We start from the raw sequence: 19,601 nt of genomic DNA on the forward strand, positions 1-19,601 counted from the left end.
CTTTTGTCAGGAGCTCAGCACTCTCACAAATCCGTCAGATAGAGCGAAAAACCGACATGTGAGAACAGCAAATAAAATGATGGCTCCTCAAGCACGCCCTCCCCGAGGCCTGCTCAGCACAGAGGTCATCCCCAGATCATTCCCTGGGTCACCTTACAGTCTCTATCTGAGAAGGTCACCTTCACAGCCAAGGGAACAGAGCTCCAAACTCCTCCTGCTCCTGTTAAGATCACTGCATTGAAAAAGCCAACGGGAGCCGCACAAACAGGAGGTGGCAGGAGCAAGAAACCCCTCCTCTTCCACACAAGGGACAAAGCTTCACCATTCCCTGTCCCTGGAGATTTCCAGAGTTGTCACTGGAGCCAATGGCCAGCACTAAATCTGATAGAACTGTGGATGCTTCACACTGCAGGCCTTGACTCCAACATTCCAGGTGTTCCAAAGGGGCACCAAGCTTGGCAAGGCCACTTTCCTGACAGAGCAGCCTTACTCTGCTCTTCAGCAAGCCCACAGTAGCACCAATCACCTGGAGGGCAATCTGTAAACAAAAAGCACCCATAAAAACCCTAAACCCTGCAAATGTCCAGCAGAATTCCCACAGGGTCTCACCCTCGAGCTTGAAAAATTAATTTTTTTTCAGTACATTCACTTGGAGAGCTCTCAGCACCACCAGCTCAAAGTTCCAATCTTGCTGCTGTCAAGGAATCCTGGAAACAAATCCCCCAGACTGCCAACAATGTGCACCCTTCCCCAAGCACTGCAATTACTAAATTTGATTCCAACCAATGCCACAGTCTGAAGGAATTTTGGAGACTGTTGAATGAATTCTGGGGGAAAACCATGAAAAGCCAGCTAGTTCTTCCTGATGAAAAGCAGAGCAAATACTGAAAAAACATCTAAACATCACCAGGTAAAAAAGAACCTGATAGATACATGGGGATTTACTTAGAGATACTGTAACAATAATTAGGACTTTAAAAAGCAATTTATAATAAAAGATGGGGATAGTAGGCAAATGTATCCACTTTTGCAGATGGGAAAACCAAGGTTTGGAGAATTAACTGCCAAAAATTTCTGGAGCAGCCCTCCACAAATGTATGGAGCAGAGGAACAGGGTACAGGAGAGCTCGATGTGAAGTCATGCTCAGCTGCTGATTTCCTGAGTCACCTCAACTGAACAAACTGGGCCAGCAAGGAATGTGTTTGGACAGCCCATAAGAGCTGAGTCAAATTTAAATTCCACTGAAGTCTGAGCACCTCAAGCTCCCTTCAATAAAACCCTCCATTATTTAAAAGCAACCAGAAAACCCCAAACCACATAATGGACGTAACAAACACATCAGTATTTTCCCCCTGTCTCTGATCTTCCCTTAACCAACATGTTTTTGGAGGGGAGGGGAAATATTTATGCAGAACAGTGACCATGCAATCACTAAGGAGCTCTTTATGCCCATTGCCAAGTTTGAAAGTGGGTGGATGCCATGTGGGTGAATCTGTGACACCAGGACACAGGCCAGGCTCATAAAAGGAGTCAGACACGTTGGAATCAACCAACAGGAGCAATAAATTCTGGGAAGTTCCTTAGAAATGTTCTGTCAGATAACTGGGCTGCAAGTCAAAGCCCCTGGGGCAAGGGCATGAGCTCTGTTATGGGGTTTTAATGCAGATGCATGAAACAGCTGGCAAAGGCGTGGGTGAAAAGATGGGATCACACAAAAGGAAATGTGGAAATAGAGGGAGATGACACCACTTCCTATCAAATTTAACTATTGCAGGTGTGGGAGGGACAATGAGTTGATGGATGCTGAAAGCTCCAGGTGTGTCTGGAGACCTCTGAACTCAGGTTTGAATTTGGGGTGACATTTATGGGATTTATTTTAATATCTAAAGCATTAAACCACCCAATTGCTTGGGCTCCTAGAGCCACAACACTAAAGCTTTGCTGTATTCTGGAGAACAGAGACAAGGACAGCCTGTGGAGCTCCAGGGCAAGCCTGACAAGCTCATTGTGATGCTTCCCCACAGGAAAGCTCTGTAGAATAAAAAAATTAATTTTAAATCAAGAGTCACACACTGATTTTGAGTGGCCAGTTCAGGTAAAGTTTTTCAAATCATTTTTTGGAACGACAGAATATCCTGAGCTGAAGGGACCCACCAGGACCATCAATCCCACTCGTGGCCCATTCCCTGGGCAGCCTGGGCAGTGCCAGCACCCCTGGGGGAAGAACCTTGCCCTGAGCTCAGCCTGAACCACTGACACAGCTCCACACCATTGTTCTAGAAGAACATCTCCTCCCCATGTACAGGCATTACAGCAAGAGGCAAATGGTCAGTACACTTCAAAATTAGGCAGTGGTTTCACAACAAAAATTAAACCACTATTTCAGAAATAACTTCCCTTCAATTCTCCCTTCCCCCCTTCCCACCTCCCTCTATAAAACCCATTCATTGCCTCACAAGGAGGCACACAGCTTCACTTTGTTAACATTTTAAACCGAAGGACTCAAAATACAGTGAAACACTAGGAAGAAAAATACCAAATAAACCACAAAATGCTGCAATAACAAGCAGCCCTCAGAGCTGTGAACTAGAGATTGGGAAAGATGAACTTTGCAGAATGTCTGCCCAGCATCCCCTCTCCTCCTCTGCCCACTCTTGGCCACAGGAACCAAAATCTGTTTGGGAAGCAAAGCAAGGGAAGGTGGGATTCCACCAGGGAGAAGTTCTGCACACTGAGAAAAATACCATTTGCACTATTTTTGTTATACCAGAAACAGAAAAGGGCTGTACAGGATCCAGATTCTCCCTCCCAATGCTGATCTGCTGAATTTAAATATGAATCAAAAGTATGATGGAAGTTTCTCCTCCACACTCATACAGCCTCACCCCAGAGGAAAAACAAGCAGAAGTCATTGGTTTTGGTTTGGTGATAATACCAAAAATAAAATAAAATAAAATATAAAATAAAATAAAATAAAATAAAATAAAATAAAATAATGGATAAAAAATAAATCCTGAGTATTTCTCTTCTGCAGCAGGAAGCCAAACACCAGCCTTGATCACTCCTGAGCTCCAGTTAAACAAACTCAAGGACTGCTGGAGTCAGCTTCCCTTCCTCCAGCAGTTTTGTCAGACATTAACTTGGTAGCTGAAAGCTCTGGAGTTTCACATTCAGCAGCTGGATCACAGCCTCAGAGCCAGGCCCAGAGCAGGGCACCAAGGCAGCTCCAATGCTGACTCTGCTGCACTGGGGCAGTGGAGCTGCAGCAGGGTTCTCATGTAAAAGCCAAGAAAAACCACCAGGAGGGCAGAACATGGCTCTGCAAATAATTCCTCCAAGACTCCCTGCCCAAAATGGATCCAGAGCCAAGCCCCAGGAGCAAAGTGGGGATCTCCATGGGATCAGCACAGCACATTCCCTACAGCCACAGCCTGCAGGGTGATCCCTCTCCAGACTCAGAGGGGAGCCCAGAGCTGCTGCATCCCCTGGCAAACATCACTCAGCTTTTAGTGCCTCCCTAAAAGTGTGTTCAGCTCTCAGCACATGGGACTGGGAGAGCACTGGGAGCCACAGGCACGGACAGGGCCCGCTCAGGCCCCTCCAGAGCAATCCCACCCGTGGGAAAGCTCCCAAACAGAAATGCCCTCATTCAGCCTCAGTGATACAGTGTTCCAAAGCAAAAACTACTGAGGAACTCAAATCCTTCATGATCCTTTCCCTCCATGTGCACCCTGCCCCTTTCTCCCACCCACAGGCACTGGCAGCCCCAAGGGGACAGAGGGGCCCTTCCAGCCAGCCCTGGGTCAGCTGTCCTGTCCCCTCCTGTCCCCTCCTTCCTGGGTCAGCTGTCCTGTCCCCTCCTGTCCCCTCCTTCCTGGGACAGGTCTGTCAGCAGATAAACTCAAATGCTTCTAAGCCTTGAGCACAACATTCCCATCCTAGCAGCAGAATTGCTCCATGGCAATGCCCATTGCCAAGTTTGAAAGTGGGTGGATGCCATGTGGGTGAATCTGTGACACCAGGACACAGGCCAGACTCACAAAAGGAGTCAGACACGTTGGAATCAACCAACAGGAGCAATAAATTCTGAGAAGTTCCATTTTTCCTCTAAGGAAGGAGGAGGGAATTCCCCAGTCAGGCCATGATAACATCATCATCCAGGTGGATATAAAGGGAATATCAGATCCTGCCACCATCACTGCATCTCCGCTGATATTCCCCTTTCCTGACATGTGGAAACCCTGCAAGGCTGGATATGTACAGGTCAATATTCTGTGACCTGCCTGGAGCACCAATATTTTTTTTCCTAAGTCCTTTATAGAAGGAACAGAGTTAAGGATCAATTCTAAAGCAGCCCAAAGTGCCAGTCATTTCAAACTGCATCTCTCCACACAGAAAAAAGCATTGCAGAAGGTCCTGTAAAGCCCTGCATATCCCTCTATGAATCTAAACATGCCCCATTCCCAAGGGGAAGGAATGGATAACACAAATCAAACTTGGGAGGCTGCATCCACTGCAATGCACAGGCAAAAAAACCACAAGTACACACAAATCTTCCTGCAACAGCATCATCTGTACACAGCAGCCTAAATAGCTGCCAGGTGTTTATACAGCAGGACTAACTCTGCAGGGAGGGAAGAACCCACTCCAGTGATTCAAGGGATTCCTATCCATTTGTTTTCCCAGGTTCTTACACCTCATTTCAACCCCAGCAATGCTGCCTTGCACTCAGCAGTTGACTTCACCTTCAGTCAGCCTGCTTGGGAAGAAGGAAGGTTGTTGCCATCATTTTGTTTTAAAGAGCTACTTCCCCGTGGATCCAGCTGTGCTGATTTGCACAGCTGCACTGCTACAAGATCCTTCCACAATTAAGGTCAACTCAGCCTGTGTCTCATGGAAAAATTCATCAAATATTTTGTCATGTGTTTTTCTAGAAGTGGAAGCCAAATTCTGGGGGGAAAAACCAAACTCACCAAGCTTGGGCTTTCCAAGACTTATCATGACACAAAATCTACCCAAGGACAACTCATTTTTTTCTTATACATTATTGAGAATTAAATGGAGGCTCTGTCTTCACTGCAAAAGCCACGTCTGTGCTGAAAGGGCCACGTGAAGATGGCTTACAGGAAGGTTGAAATGCTGTTACCTTGATTTGCTAGGAAGGATCAAATTGGAAATTAATTTAAATTGGCTCTCAAGGTGAAAGCATCCTTTGTTGTGTCTGCGCTGGGCTGCAGTGCTGGAATTGCCACCTGAACACAACACTTCTGGCACTGGGCACAGGGCAAGACTGTGACAAAACCATAAAACAAGTGTGGGACACCAATTTACACAGGTTCTTCATGCAGGCAGTTGTGCTCCATTTCCTTTCCTTCAACCATTCAGGTTTGTGGGACACCTCCAGACCCAGGTTTCTGAGCCTGGTAGAGCCCTGTCCTCCCCAGCCTCTCTGAGGAGCTCCCCATGGAGAAAGGAAGGGTCAGTCCTTCCCCCCATCCATCCAGGGCTCAGGGAACTCCCTTGGATCACTTTTTAGTCCTGGGCCTGGAGGACAATTCAAGGAAATCTGCAGCCACTGCAGACACAACCAGCAGCATTTGCCTCCCAGCCTTTTGCCATCCCCACCTGATTCCCACCTTCCCCCCTCCATCCCCAAGGGCCTCCCTTGAATGGTTTTGGGGAAGTTTTGCCTGTTGGCAGTTGTTCATTGCACTGATGCCCAGTCCCTCAAAGTCTCCTCTTGTGTTTCAAAACTCTCTTCCCATATTTTTAACTCCTGTATTTTCTCCCACTTCTGTTTCTAATTTATTCTCTCCATCCCACTTCTTTCTCTCTAATTCTTTCATATCCTACTTTTGGGGCAGGTTTAAAAACAAGGACCCTGCTGCTGCTTACCTTGAGGTACAGACAGCAACAAGGCTTAAATGCCTTAATTTCACACTTAAAATTTTTCTACAAGCTTGGCCTAACATGTCCTGCCCAGCTAATGATGTTTCTCTATCCAAGCACATATTGCATCCTGTCAGGAAATGCAGTTTTGAAGCAGTTGCCCCTGTCCCACATGGAGAATGAACTGTTAAGCAAGTATTAGTGCAGCAAAACCAGAAACCCAACCTAAAGATGAAGAGAAAGATTCCTTTGCAGCAAATAATAAAAATAAAGGTGGTGGGTAAAACAGGGGTGGCACTGACACCTCCCCTTGCTCTCCACAGCCAAATAAGTGCCCCAGTTGCCCCCAGGTTTTACTGCTTCATTAAACCCCCCAAAGTTCATAGAATCATTAAGGTCAGAAAAGTCCTCCAAGACCATCCAGTCCCAACATTCCCCCAGCCCTTTAAGGCCACCACTAACCCACATCCCAAAGTTTTTGGGGACAAATGGTTTTGAACACTTTCAGGGCAGCCTGTTCCAATGCTTGGCAGCCCTGAAGAAACATTTCCATGAGGAAATTCCTTTTGATGTCCACCCTGAGCCCCCCTGGCCCAGCCTGAGGCCGTTCCCTCTGCTCCTGTCCCTGTTCCCTGGAGCACAGCCCGACCCCCCCGGCTGTGCCCTCCTGTCAGGAGCTGTGCAGAGCCACAAGGGCCCCCTGAGCCTCCTTTGCTCCAGGCTGAGCCCCTTCCCAGCTCCCTCAGCCCCTCCTGGGGCTCCAGCCCCTTCCCATCTCCATTCCCTGCCCTGCTCCATCCCTCAGTGTTGCTGGGACCCTCCAATGGTGCATTCCACAAATCCCAGCCAAAACTGGGATTGCTGCTGGTTCCCTCCCCACTCTGGAGCTCTGCCTGCCCTCCCCAGTGCTCCCATTTGCTTTTGCAGAAAGAGACATCTTCAGCAATGACCCCATTCCACTGCGCCTCCTACTTTCTCTTGCTTTCCTCCATCATGAATCATTAACCATCCCAATTTATCAGCAGATAGTTTTTTATATATATAGCTTGACTTTTTTATATATATAACTTTGCATATGCTTGAAATTAAAAAAATAAAGGAAATTGCATTGAACTTCAAGGTTTGGAGGTTTGTTTAAAAAAAAAAAAAAAAAACAAAGCTGCAAAACTATCCCACAGAACTCTTTATACTAAAAAGGGAAAGTCAAACCTGGTTGAATTTTGAGCCTACCAACCTCCTACCCTTTTGATGTCTGAAAACAAAGAGGTGTGAATGCCATCAAATCACACACAGGTACAGGCAGAACCATCCTGGGCTCCTGTTGGTGCAGCACAAGCTGCCATGCAATTCAAAAAGCCCCAAATCCAGATTTTAGAAAGCAAAAACCTGCCCATACACCCCAGTCCCCCCATTTCTAACTTTAAATGAGGGTCACAAAGCACCAGTGTAGAATTGCTTTGGCAATGTGTCAGATTTCCAATCAAACAGCTCCTCCTGCCCCATTAGAAACCCTCCCACAGGGATATTTTCTACATCCCATGTATTATGGAAGTGTCCCAGGGCACAGGCAGAGTTTCATGGCTCTCTGTGTCACCCACTCCCACATTCCCAACTGCAAATTCCCTCCTTGGCAGGGCTGCATTAAAGCAGGGAGAAGGACCTGCCTTACCATGGGGCAATTAGCAAGCTGGGGGGAAAATAAATGGGAAATAGATAGGAAATACAAATACAAATACAAATATAAATATAAATATAAATATAAATATAAATATAAATTGTAAATATGAATATGATTATAAGTATAAATATAAATATAAATAAAAATATAGATATACATATACATATAAATACACATATAAATAGTTACAATTTTAAAATTAAAATTAGAATATAATTAAATTTAAAAATTAATAATAAATAAAATAAATAGGAAATAAATAATAAATAAAATAAATAGGAAATAAATAGGAAATAGGCCATGCAATCCATGGCCTTCCCTGTTGGGAAGGAGCCCTCCTGTCACTTTTAGAGCACAGAGGCTCCATCCTGCCAGAGCCACCAGCACAGGGATAAACCAACCAGCAGCCAGGCAAGTTCAGAGGTGTTTTGTCCTAGGAACTCCTCATGAAATCCCAACAGAGCAAAGCATCAGCAGGAAAAACCTCTCAGGGCAAGTGTGGGGTGACAAACCCTGTGTCAGGCTGGGTTTTTACATTCCCAACAAGGATTTTGGGGTGTGTCCATAATCTCATAGCGTGGAAGGGGATGAGGAGGGAGCAGCATCCTCCTGGCACAGCACAAACCCATCCCATGCCATGGTGGGATGGAGGAGCCAGGATGCCCACAGGCCTGGCAGGGGCAAGGAAGCAGCTTGAGAAGAGCAGGGACAGTTTTTTTCTTGATCATTCCTTGGAATACAATATATTTTTTTTAAAAAATTGTTCACCGAGCGATTAAAATGTGCAAACATTTTGCTTGGTGTTCCGACTGCCACATTTAATATTTCAAACAACATCCAGGCCAATATTGTTGCTTAATTTAACATAACTGGATCCTGAATGCATTTCTAACAGATTAAACCACAGAAATATCCACATGTTTTAATGAGGATTTGGCACAACTCGGAGCCAAACACATTTTAGCAATATTTTTGGACTACAAATTCTTTCATAAGAAAAGAAAGCCCACTGCTAATGGAGCTGCATTCCCTACATTTCAAGCCTCTTTGGATTTATGTAAATTGAAAAACTGAAATATTTAGTGCCATTATAATTCAAGCAACATCTGGACAATTTTCTTTGCCTCGTAAAAGATTTCAGTCAGCTTTGCAGAGGCTCAGGCCATGTTGCTCAGCAGAATGGCTCCTTTTACATTTGCATGCTTCACTTCCATTCTGCAGTTTCTATGCCAACAAGCATTTGTAACTCTTTAAACAGCACATTTGGAACTGGGGGGAGATGGAAGATTGGAAATGTGATAAAGATTTGTTTGTTTTGGGGGGTTTTGTTGATGGTGTTTCCCTAAACCTAAATCATCTTTTTTTTCTTTTTTTTTTTCCCCTTATTTGAGCCCTAGAAACCTCAAAAAGGCCCAATAACCATCACTGCAGCCATGGCAACTCTTCCACCTGCTTCAAAATGCAGCAGTGACTTGGTAAGAGGGGTTTGTTCAGTCAATTTGATGTATAAAATGTATATATAAATATATATATATATATATATAAAAATATGTATTATAATAGATATAAAATGTGTAGATATAAATATATATAAGAAAGACTCAATAGCAAACACCACAAATTTCGGTGTCCATCTCCTACTGTAGAATCCAGGCCCTGTGGGAGTTTCCAAATCCCAAGGAAAAGTAAACAGAGAGAAGCAGCTACGAGTGAACTGCAACTCAAAACCCAGCAGTTTGATTTTTAACCAGATTTTTAGAAGTAACTCCTCCCCTTCCTCCCCACCCCCAGTCCCAGACCTCCCAGATGGCTCAAATTTTATATTTAAAGCTCCAAATTTTACATTTAAAGCTCATGCTCAGCGCTGTGACATTACAGGTGCAAGGAGACAAAGGAAACCACAGCCATGAAGAGGCACAATACAGCATTCAGAGCAAACAACAGTGATGATCTTGCAAAACTTGGAGAAAAAATTGTATTTTTTAATACAGATGCAGCCTAGATTGTGAAATCCTCTCCTCCTGAAGTTCCCCACAGAGCCAGGATGGAGTTGCCACCCTGGGATACCAACAAAGGTGCCCAAAAAACCCCAGTCAGAGGTGGCCATGGCATGGACAGGGGGGAGAAGGCAGGACTGGGAGGGGTTTCCTGAGGGAGCTGCATGAGCAGGGAGCACCCACCAACACCTGGTCCTCAGCATTTTTATTATTTAGTGACAGAACAAGGGGGAATTGCCTCAAAACCAGGGCAGGCCCTGGCACAGGGTGCCCAGAGCAGCTGTGGCTGCCCCTGGATCCCTGGCAGTGCCCAAGGCCAGGTTGGAGCAGCCTGGGACAGTGGGAGGTGTCCCTGCCACGGCACTGGATGGGCTTTAAGGTCCCTTTTAACCCAAACCAGTCAGGGATTCTGTGATTTCCTTGTCCATGAGCTGCAGAGGATGGAAAGCAGCACCCACAGTGCTCCTGCCCGTACTGAACATTCATTTCCAGGCTCCTGGGATGGGATCTATCAGCCCCTCCACTCCTCCTCCCGTGCAGATGTGACACTGCCCTGATGTGCTGGGAGGGGACAGGATGATGGAAATGCTGAGCAATAATCAATCCTAACCACAGCACCAAGAGAAAATCACAGAATTATTAAGGCTGGGAAACATCTCCAAGATCATCAGGTCCAAGCACTCCCACGTTCACCATCAATCTATGTCCCCAAGTGCCACATCCACGTGGGTTTTGAACACTCACAGGGATGGAGACTCCACCACTGCCCTGGCAGCCCCTTCCAGGGCCCAAAAACGATCAACTCCTCTTCCTTCAGCTGGACAGGACACACAGAAAGGCAGCCTGGGTGCCCTTGGCCAAAGTAAAATGTTTACCATGAACCAGCTCCTCCCTGCCCTGCACAGCCACAGACAGTGCAGCACATCACACAACTCATTTCAGCACCAGTCCAGGATTTATTTTTGCAAGAAGGGATCAGGATGAGATCCAGTAAAGGCAAAAACCCACACAGGGAGGATCAGGAGACAAAAGGACAAGACCATCAGAACCGTGGTGGGGACTAGAAAAAAGTTATTAATTTTCAAAAGCTGTTTTGTCTCCTGGGAGGGGTAACAGCCCCCAGGTCCCAAGCACAGCTCCTGCTGCACAGAGCCACCCAAGAGCAGAGCAAAGGAGCAATCTGTGACACTCCTGCCATTGCAAAGAGCCTACAGGCCTGGCAGCACAAGGAGGGGCTCCTGCAAAAACAAAGCCATGAATATTCACTGTTCCAGTCCTGGCTGTGCCCTAGGAAGGGGCAGCTCCTCCTCTGGCTCAGCTCTGGCCTCTGCTGCTTCCTGCCATGATTTCCCAACCTTTAACATTTCAAAAGTCCTTCTGGCAGCCACAGCAGTGCATGGAGCTATTCACTGTATTAAAAATTAATTATTATTAAACTGTATTAAAAAATACAGGTTTTTCTTCATTTCACAGCAGTGTATGGAGCTCTTTTCCAGCAGTGCATGGAGCTGTTTCACAGAATACATGGAGCTATTTCACAGGAGTGCATGAAGCTCTTTTCTAGGAGTACATGGAGCTATTTTCCAGCAGTGCATGGAGCTCTTTCACGGAATGCATGGTGCTATTAACTGTATTAAAAATCAATTACTAATTATTAATTATTAAACTGTATTAAAAAATACAGGTTTTTCTCTATTTCACAGCAGTGCATGGAGCTATGAACTGTATTAAAAGTTAATTATTAATTATTAAACTGTATTAAAAATACAGTTTTTTCTCTATTTCACAGCAGTGCATGGAGCTATCTCACAGCAGTGCATGGAGCTCTTTCACAGGAGTGCATGGAGCTATCAACTGTATTAAAAGTTAATTATTAATTATTAAACTGTATTAAAAATACAGTTTTTTCTCTATCTCACAGCAGTGCATGGAGCTATCTCACAGCTGTGCATGGAGCTATCAACTGTATTAAAAGTTAATTATTAAACTGTATTAAAAATACAGTTTTTTCCCTATTTTCCAGCAGTGCATGGAGCTATCTCACAGCAGTGCGTGACTGATCCAGGCTCCCCTCCCCAGTCGTGCACAGGGAGCTGCCACTGCCCACGGATCAGGGCCCTGAGTGCTGTAAATTGGAGCATTTTCACCTCCCTCAATGAACTGTATGGGTGTGTACTAGCTGGAAATACAGCTCCATCTGGGATTGAGGAGACTGAGCCTAAAATACTGAAATCAACAGCAGCTTTTGACAGACAGGAGCTGGCCACAGGGGTGTTTCTGTCTGGGATGAGCCTTCCACGCCATGCACGAGCCAAAGGCACCAACAGCAAGAAAAAGCAATCCAGAACGAACAAATCTGGGCAGGTTTCTGCTGCAGCCCACTCCTACACCTTCCCAAGGTGTCTGAACAGAGAGAGGAGAGAGATCTCACCTATTAAGAGGAGGGAGAGTGATTTGAAATCAATGTTTGGCAAAATCAAAGCCTGTGGGGACTCGTGTTAATGAATTCCCCTGCTGGGTTTAGGATGTTTAAAGGAAAACAAAAGATTGCTGCACGCAGGGCAGAGCAGGTGAGAACCTGGGGAGGTTGTTCACACACCTGGTTTTCTATTCCCTAAGCAGGAGAGGCTCAGGGACGCTCAGGCGATGAGCCACAGTGCTGGGTGATGCTGAGATGCCCCTGGTGCTCTCCTGCTTGGGATGGCAGCTCAGAAGTGGCTGGAAATGCAGCAGATGAGCTCATGTGCTCCTCAGCTCATGTCAGTGCCCAGGGGCCACGGGTCCTTCCTGCCCAGCCTTCCCCAAGGGTCCCTTACGAGATTAGGCAGGGCCGAGCACGACAATTCACCATTAGCTGCACTAAGTGCTACGGAGAGATCATGGAAACCAATTAACTGCTGCCCTTCTGCCTCCTGTGATGGATTACACTCTGCTCCTTCAGAGCAACTCACATGAGGGGAGAGGGAAACACAGCAGAGACAGGAGGAATTTACTCCCAGGTGCTTTCTTGTGTGGACACACAGCACTGGAGCCGCCAGGTGAGCAACGAGCCCAGGTGTGGGTGGTGCCAGCAGCTCCTCCTGGATCCACAGGGGATGAGCTCCACCTCCCCTGTCCCTGGAGCCACACCTGGACACGCTTTGGGACATGAGTGACTGGGCAGCAAGCCCTGGTCACTGCACGAGGATCTTTTATCCTCACCCACCCTCAGGGAAACCCCACCGGAAGCACAACCATCCCAGCTCCAGGTTTTTACCTATTTCCCTTCAAAGCTTGCTGGGATAAAACAGGAAAGCAAAGAGGAGATCCAGCACTGCCCTGATGCTGACCTGGAGCTCTGTCAGTGCTCCCACAGCACCTTCCCCATGAAGGGACGAAAAATAAATGTGCTGGGTGATAAAACACAGAGCTCCCTTCCCCACCCAACGCACCCACCGAGGCACTCATTTAGCTCTGAGATTCATCACTGAATATTGCATCACTCTGGAGCCTTTTAAGGAAACATTCCAGCATTTTCCCACATTAATCAGGTAACTTTTTTATAGCCAGACAGAATTAAAAATAACCAAGATCCAGGTAGGTGTCAGTGAAAAGGGAAGGGAAGGGAAGGGAAGGGAAGGGAAGGGAAGGGAAGGGAAGGGAAGGGAAGGGAAGGGAAGGGAAGGGAAGGGAAGGGAAGGGAAGGGAAGGGAAGGGAAGGGAAGGGAAGTCCTTGCCCATCTCCAGACACTGTCCCTGCAGACAAACATAACCAAGCCCAATGACAACTCTCCCCATTAATGCTGGATAATTTTAGGGTCTCAGCTACAGGCAGTCCATCTCTCCAGCACAATCCTACCTAAGACTTGCACTATCTACCACAGCAGGCTTGACCCCGTTTTCATATGCAGAAGCAAAAAAAAAAAAAGAATAAAAAACCCTCCTAATCCTACAGAACCCAGAGCAAATAACACTCTGGGACTGTGTGATACCACCCTATTAAATACAAACATGTTCCTATAGTAGCTCAATGATTTTTAGCATTCACAATCTTTTCATTTCAGTTTTAAGCACTTTGCCTGGCAACTGTCTGAAGGGCAAACCATTATGGAAACAGGAAGACAATTAATTTTCCTTTATTCTGGAAGAGAGGATTATTGGAATAAATAAAATAATCAGCTTAAACAAGAGCATAATTCACAACTTGTGAAAAACAGAGGACAGGTTTGTTTCATTTTCCTTTCCAGAGAAATGATTTCCTGGAATGGAGGTTGCAAGGGAAGTGCAGAAGTTTTGGAGTTAACCTTGGACTGCTGACTCACAAATCACTGCCTCTATGCCTTCAGCAGGAGGAAGGCTGGCATTTCACTCTTAGAACCACTTTATATATTTATTTAACATAGCAAACCAGAACAGCTCCCCAAAAAGATACAGAGGCCACTTCCCAAGCTCATTTGGAGCAGAGACAAATCTGAAGCAGCCACTGTTGGACACCAGCCTTTGGCAGCACCACAATTAATGTGGTTAGAGGGGGATCTGACACCCTGTGACATACATCTACACCTACATATACGAATTAAGTTACAGATATTTCACTCCCAAACCCCAGAGGGAGAAGGGAACAAATGGAAGAGAAGAGCTCTCAAGTTCATATTAGCAAGAGATGAAATTATTTACTGAGAAAAATTTGGGGTATCTTGGTAAGAACTGTAGAGTTCTTTCTGCAGGACTCCTCTAATAAGCAGAAGGAGTTATAAAAATAGGATGGAAATTGTGGTTCAAGGCTGCTACAGCCTCAAAAAGAAACAGAGATAATAGATGGAGACACAGATTCCCAGGAACACTAAAGACTGCAGAAATACTGAGAAATCAAATTGATGATGTGGAAAATAACACAAGATTAAGAATGATCAGGTTAGTGGGGGCTCCTGAAGGAGCAGGAGCAGGAGAAGGCACTTCCAGTTTGCAGTGGATTATGAGGATGGGGGATGAACAATCCCCTCAGTCCAGGGGTGTGGGTGAGCCATGGCCCCACACAGGGCAGTTCTGCTCCACATCCCCAAGAGAAAATCTCTGCATCCAGGAGTGTTTGTGGCAGCTCACAGATCTGAGCCTGGTTCAGGGTCCAGCAGGAATGGCTCAAACCCTCCCTGTCCTTCCTCCAGTCACAAACTCCTGGTGCCCTGGCACAGCCACATCCCAGCAGCTGAAGGAAGAGCTCCTGCACATCCCACAGCCTGTGCTTCCCACAGGAAACAGCCATTTCCCATTTCCTCTGCTCCTCCTCCAGTGCAGAGCACTGTGGCACCAAGCAGGTCACAGAGCAGACAGCTCCTGAAGAATCACCTGCAGTTTGTTCCTCTCCCTTCTTCTGCCTTCTTGGGTGTTTAGGAGCCACCAAATCCCTTCACCACCACCTTCAAACCCCATCATCCATCCAACCATCCATCCATCCATCCATCCATCCATCCATCCATCCATCCATCCATCCATCCCACACCTCTCCCTGCATCCCTGTCTCCTGCCTTTCTGCTCTCTCCCAGCTGTTCCACTCCACCTCTCTCCTGCAGGTCCTCAAAGCATGATTTTCCAGATTTTCCTTCCATCTTCCCCTTCTCATAACCATATTTTTCCTAGCATGGTGAACCCCTTGCACTGCTTCTCTCACTCTCAGATCCCTGGCTGTCCTTTGTGCTGGTCAATGCATTAAAGCCCATCCACCATGGGAATGGACCTCTTCTACAATTCCACATCTGGGTTAAAAATCACAGCTCCTTCCCCTGTGTCTGTAACTTCACTCATTAATCCTCAGGGAAAAGGGGGGTAAGGAGTCCCCTTTGCCAGCTGGTGCTGTCAGGCTCCCTCAGGTCCCCTCTCCATGCAGGGCTCCATCAGCTCCAAGGAGCACAGGATGGCCCAAGATCCCTCCCTGCTTCACTCAGGAGCCTTTGGGCAGGGACAGCACTGCCGAAGGACACAAAACAAGGATGCAGCAGCAAGGACTGAGCCCAGGGTGTTAAGGAAGCCAAAATTCAGCCATAAATTGGATTTCAAAATGGCCAGGAAGTTAGGAGAGCAGGAGGTAAAACTCCTCTGAAGGTGGAGAAATGCTGTGCGTGACAGCAAAGCCTCCCACACAGCACCACCACAGAGAGGATTCACCACAGCAAATAATTACAGGGCTCCTGTCACAATATCTGCTCCTAAAGGCATTGCCAGTTGAGGCCAGGCTGGCTGAAGGAGTGAGAAGGGAGAGGAGCAAAGGCCCCAGGCTTTGAAGTGGTCACCATTTGGGTATTAAAGCCTGGGACCTGCATGCTGTGAATATCCACAGTCACCTCCTCCTCCCTGGGGTTGCCAAGGCTGCAGGAGAGTGTTTGGATACACCTGTAGGATTCAGTTCCATCTTGTTCTTTCTGGTTTGAACACAGTCCTGGGCTGATATGATACCAAAAAGGTGAGCAAGTCCCAAATTCAGGTTTCAGTTCCTCCATTGAACAAAGCTGTGCTGGTGGAGAAAGAGACAAAACTGGCCACACAGGCAGAATTTTCCACACAAATCTAAAGACAGGAATGTGCAAATTCAAGCAATGAATCCTCCAAAGTCCAAGTCACCAATCTCAAAGAAAGCATCCAGGAGTCCCTGCCCTGCAAATCCAACCCCCTACACAGGACACAGCTCCATGGGATGCAGGATCTCCCTCAGCTCAGCCACACCACAGTGCTCAGGGTCTGCAAGGGATGGAGGTGCCCCCTCCATGGGAACCCCCAGCAGGGACCTGCAGATCCCTCTGGCAGAGCCCAACAACAAACCCACACACTGAAATTAGACCTGGCTGTAGCTACTTTATTCCTTCCAGACTGATCAGCTCCAGGGCTTGCTGGAAAGGAGATTAATGTCTCCCTGGAAGAGAAGAGAAGCAGCTCTGGGGTGAGGGTGTCCCAAAAGCTGCTCTGATCCAGAGGCACCAAGTCTCCAGACACCAAAGGCTTGGAAAGGCTGAAGAACAGTGCCCTGTGCTGGGGACTCTTCTCAGCCACTGAAAATAGCTCATTTCCCCCATTATACCCTAAAACAAGAAGAGGGGGAGGGCTTTATCCTCTGCCTTGGAGCCAAACCCCATGGTACTAAGGGAAGTGTGACTTCTGTCCCTTTGCTGAGCCTTTCCCCCAGTCTGGGACTGGAAACAGGAGAAGGTTTAAAGCTGGTCCAAACCATTTCAGGGATGAAGCTGATTACTCTTCCCAGTGAGGGTGAAATAAAGAATGAGGTGATGGATCCAGGCTCCCTAAAGTCACCCTGTAGAAAAGGGAAGGACAGCAATGACCTGCACTGGGCACAGCCAGGGCCCAGCACCTCATTCCAGACCAAGGACCAGACCTTGGGCCCTGTGCTGGTGAAGCAGCCCCCACCTACACGCCTCAGCCTGAAGATGCATTTTTGTTACACCCTGATCATAGATTTTTACAGTTTCCTTTAACTTTCTTGCTTTCAACTTGGCTTCTCCAAAAAAACTATTTCCCAGTTCTTCCACCAAACGTGCTTTTAAATAGAACTTGATCATTTTTCTCTGAACTAAAACCCCTTGTCATGGTGACAGATACATCACTGGCATCAGTTAAAAATGTGAAAGAGAAAATCCTCATCCACCACTGAGAAACAAGCAGCACCACTGAATCCTGACACAACCATGGTCCTCCACAACACGAGTCTTTGTTCTCACAATCATCTCCAAAACAATATTCTGACAACATCCTTCCCTATATAGATTTATATTGCTATATCTCTATCATTTCCCTCACGCCCATCAAAATGAAGTTATAATTAACCCATCATCAATAGAAATTACAATGATTTTGAAACAGCAAGAAACAATCTATTTGCATTTGGTAGCTAATTATTCCCCCTACGCACACAGCCACCAATGTTCCCTAAAACCATCCACAGAACAGACAGTCTGTGCTAGCCAGAGCTTCTGGAAAGGAGGGGAAAAGGAGGGACTAAGCAAAAAAACCTCAACGTTGGGGTGGCAAAATTTTCTTCAAATCTGCAGCATCTCGAGCTCAGCCAAGTCTGTAATAGAGCTGCCCTTGTGAACTCATCCAGCAGTGTCAGAATCCACCTGGGTATCACATGGAAGCTGACAGAAACGTCAGGACCGACCTAGTGGGAGCCACTGACATTTGCTGAATTATTGAATTATTATTCCCTTCTTCACACCACTCCAAGGAAACACGAAGCCATTTTCCAATAAAAGCTGTTGGACATAAATTTCACACCAGGAGCGCTCCCAGAGCCAGGCAACCCCTGGATCTGCAGTTGCAGTTGATCCCCTGCTCAAGGAGGAAGGGTGTGCCCTCCTTGCAGCCTGGGATGCCCAGGGGTGACCTCCAGCCCCTCCAGCTCCCATCATCAGGTACAGAACAGAACAATGCCCTGCCCCACCCCCGCCCCCACGGCAGGCAGGTTTTGCTGACACATCACCTTCATTTCCTCACCATCCCCAAGGATTACAGCGATGTTTGTAAAAGGTAAAGACACCAGCCGTGGTCAGGGAGCGCTGACTCGAGCAGCTCCAGCAGCCTGACAAAAATCAAGCCAGCCAGGCATTTCTGCTCCATGTCCTGGGAGCCCCAGGTTGGCCCTCCATGGCTGGTGCTGCGTTCGGAGGAAGCTGCCAAAAGCTCCAGGGATGGTAAATCACATCCTCCTTCACCCACGCCTCTGGAGGCGAGTAGAGAAAACATTCTTGGCTCAATAGGAACCATCCGAGGGTTCCCTTCCTCTGGGATGCCCCCACAAAGCAGGGACTGGGGAGGAAGGGGCTCAGTTTCACCTTGACACAATCCCTGTGCCTGCAACACTTACCTGGCTGCCAAGGCATCCCTGCTCAACACGCCGAGAGTCACCAGCCTTCAAAGCAAAGCCAAAATAGCTCAAGGATTGTTTTCCTTCCCCCATCTGACACGGGATTGCAGCTCCTCAGGCATGGGGAGGAGGGGGAGCAAAATAATGGTAATAATCAAAAGCAAAAGACTAGTCTTCTGGAGGCAAAGCTAATCCTGTCACACATTTTCTTCCCAACAGAAGCATGAGAGATCGAGTCCCACTGGGTTCTGCTCACAACTAAACAGGACGAGGTGTTTGCAGCTCCCTTCTGCCAACACAGCTCAACCAGCAGCAAGGCCTCACCTCCTCTAATCATTTCACTCAACACGAAGCCACCCTGGTGCTCTACCCCAGCTCTAGAAAGCCAGCCCGAGCCTCAGGATGGCCTTGCACGGAAATAGGATTACTTTGGCCTGGAGGAAAAAAAGAAACCACAACATGAAGGTCACCCATAAAATCATTACACAGCTCCCTCTTCCCCGGCTCATAGAGAAAAAAACCTTTCTCAAACCCTCAACCTGAAAGGAGAAACACAAAAAGATATGTACATTAATGCCATATACCTCTGTCAATTTTTTTCCTCGTGTCTTTAGAGCAGTTGTTTACTGCAGCCAACTGCAGAGAAATTACAGTAGCTTAACTCTCCAACTCCCTCTAAAGGATTAATCTTCCAGTGAGCATGCTCACGCGGGAGCTTTTTCAGCACTTGCATCCATTTCATGAGTGAGGGCTGCTGCACACATGAGGAAATGCCATTTCAGGGCTCCAGGCACAGCGAGCAGCCCCCAAACCAAGGGCTGAAGCCCTTCCCAGGGCTCCACAAAGGAGCTCTGCCCAAGGCTCCAGCTCCAAGGAGGTTGAAAGATTTCAGGTCCATGGCCCCTTTCAGGAAGGAGGGGGGCGGTGGTTTCCCTGCGACACTGTTTGAAATGTCTGACCTTGGCTTTTCTCTACAGCCTGGTGGACAGTTCACCCACTGAAGCTGGAGTCAAAAATAGCTTCTTCTCACTGGCACATTTTTCCTTTTGCATCACTTGTTGGCTCATCTTTGCTTTTCAGAAAAAAATCAGGAAGAATTTGGGGTGCAGGGAGGGGGAGGGAAAACATTCTAATAAAAAGGAACAGCTTTAAAAATCTAGTTCTCAACTCTGCAACACAGTTGGTAAC

General features: G+C 47.0%; 1 protein-coding gene across 2 annotated transcripts in view; it reads right to left on the bottom strand.

The window, feature by feature from the left end:
* Positions 1-19,601, bottom strand: part of LOC128942077 (histone-lysine N-methyltransferase EHMT1-like) — a 120,014-nt gene that overhangs the window by 82,523 nt on the left and 17,890 nt on the right. Inside the window, exon 1 of one of the 2 annotated variants that reach the window (XM_054284291.1) lies at positions 18,998-19,081. The exons of the other annotated variant lie outside the window; for it this stretch is intronic. The gene's annotated coding sequence lies outside the window, so the exon portion shown is untranslated. Of the gene's footprint in view, positions 1-18,997; positions 19,082-19,601 lie in introns of those variants that run through there. 2 annotated transcript variants of the gene reach the window in all.

Source organism: Melozone crissalis, unplaced genomic scaffold (genome assembly GCF_028551555.1).
Source record: "Melozone crissalis strain CALT ecotype California unplaced genomic scaffold, PUWL_Pcris_2 ptg000041l_1, whole genome shotgun sequence".
Taxonomy (NCBI): domain Eukaryota; kingdom Metazoa; phylum Chordata; class Aves; order Passeriformes; family Passerellidae; genus Melozone; species Melozone crissalis.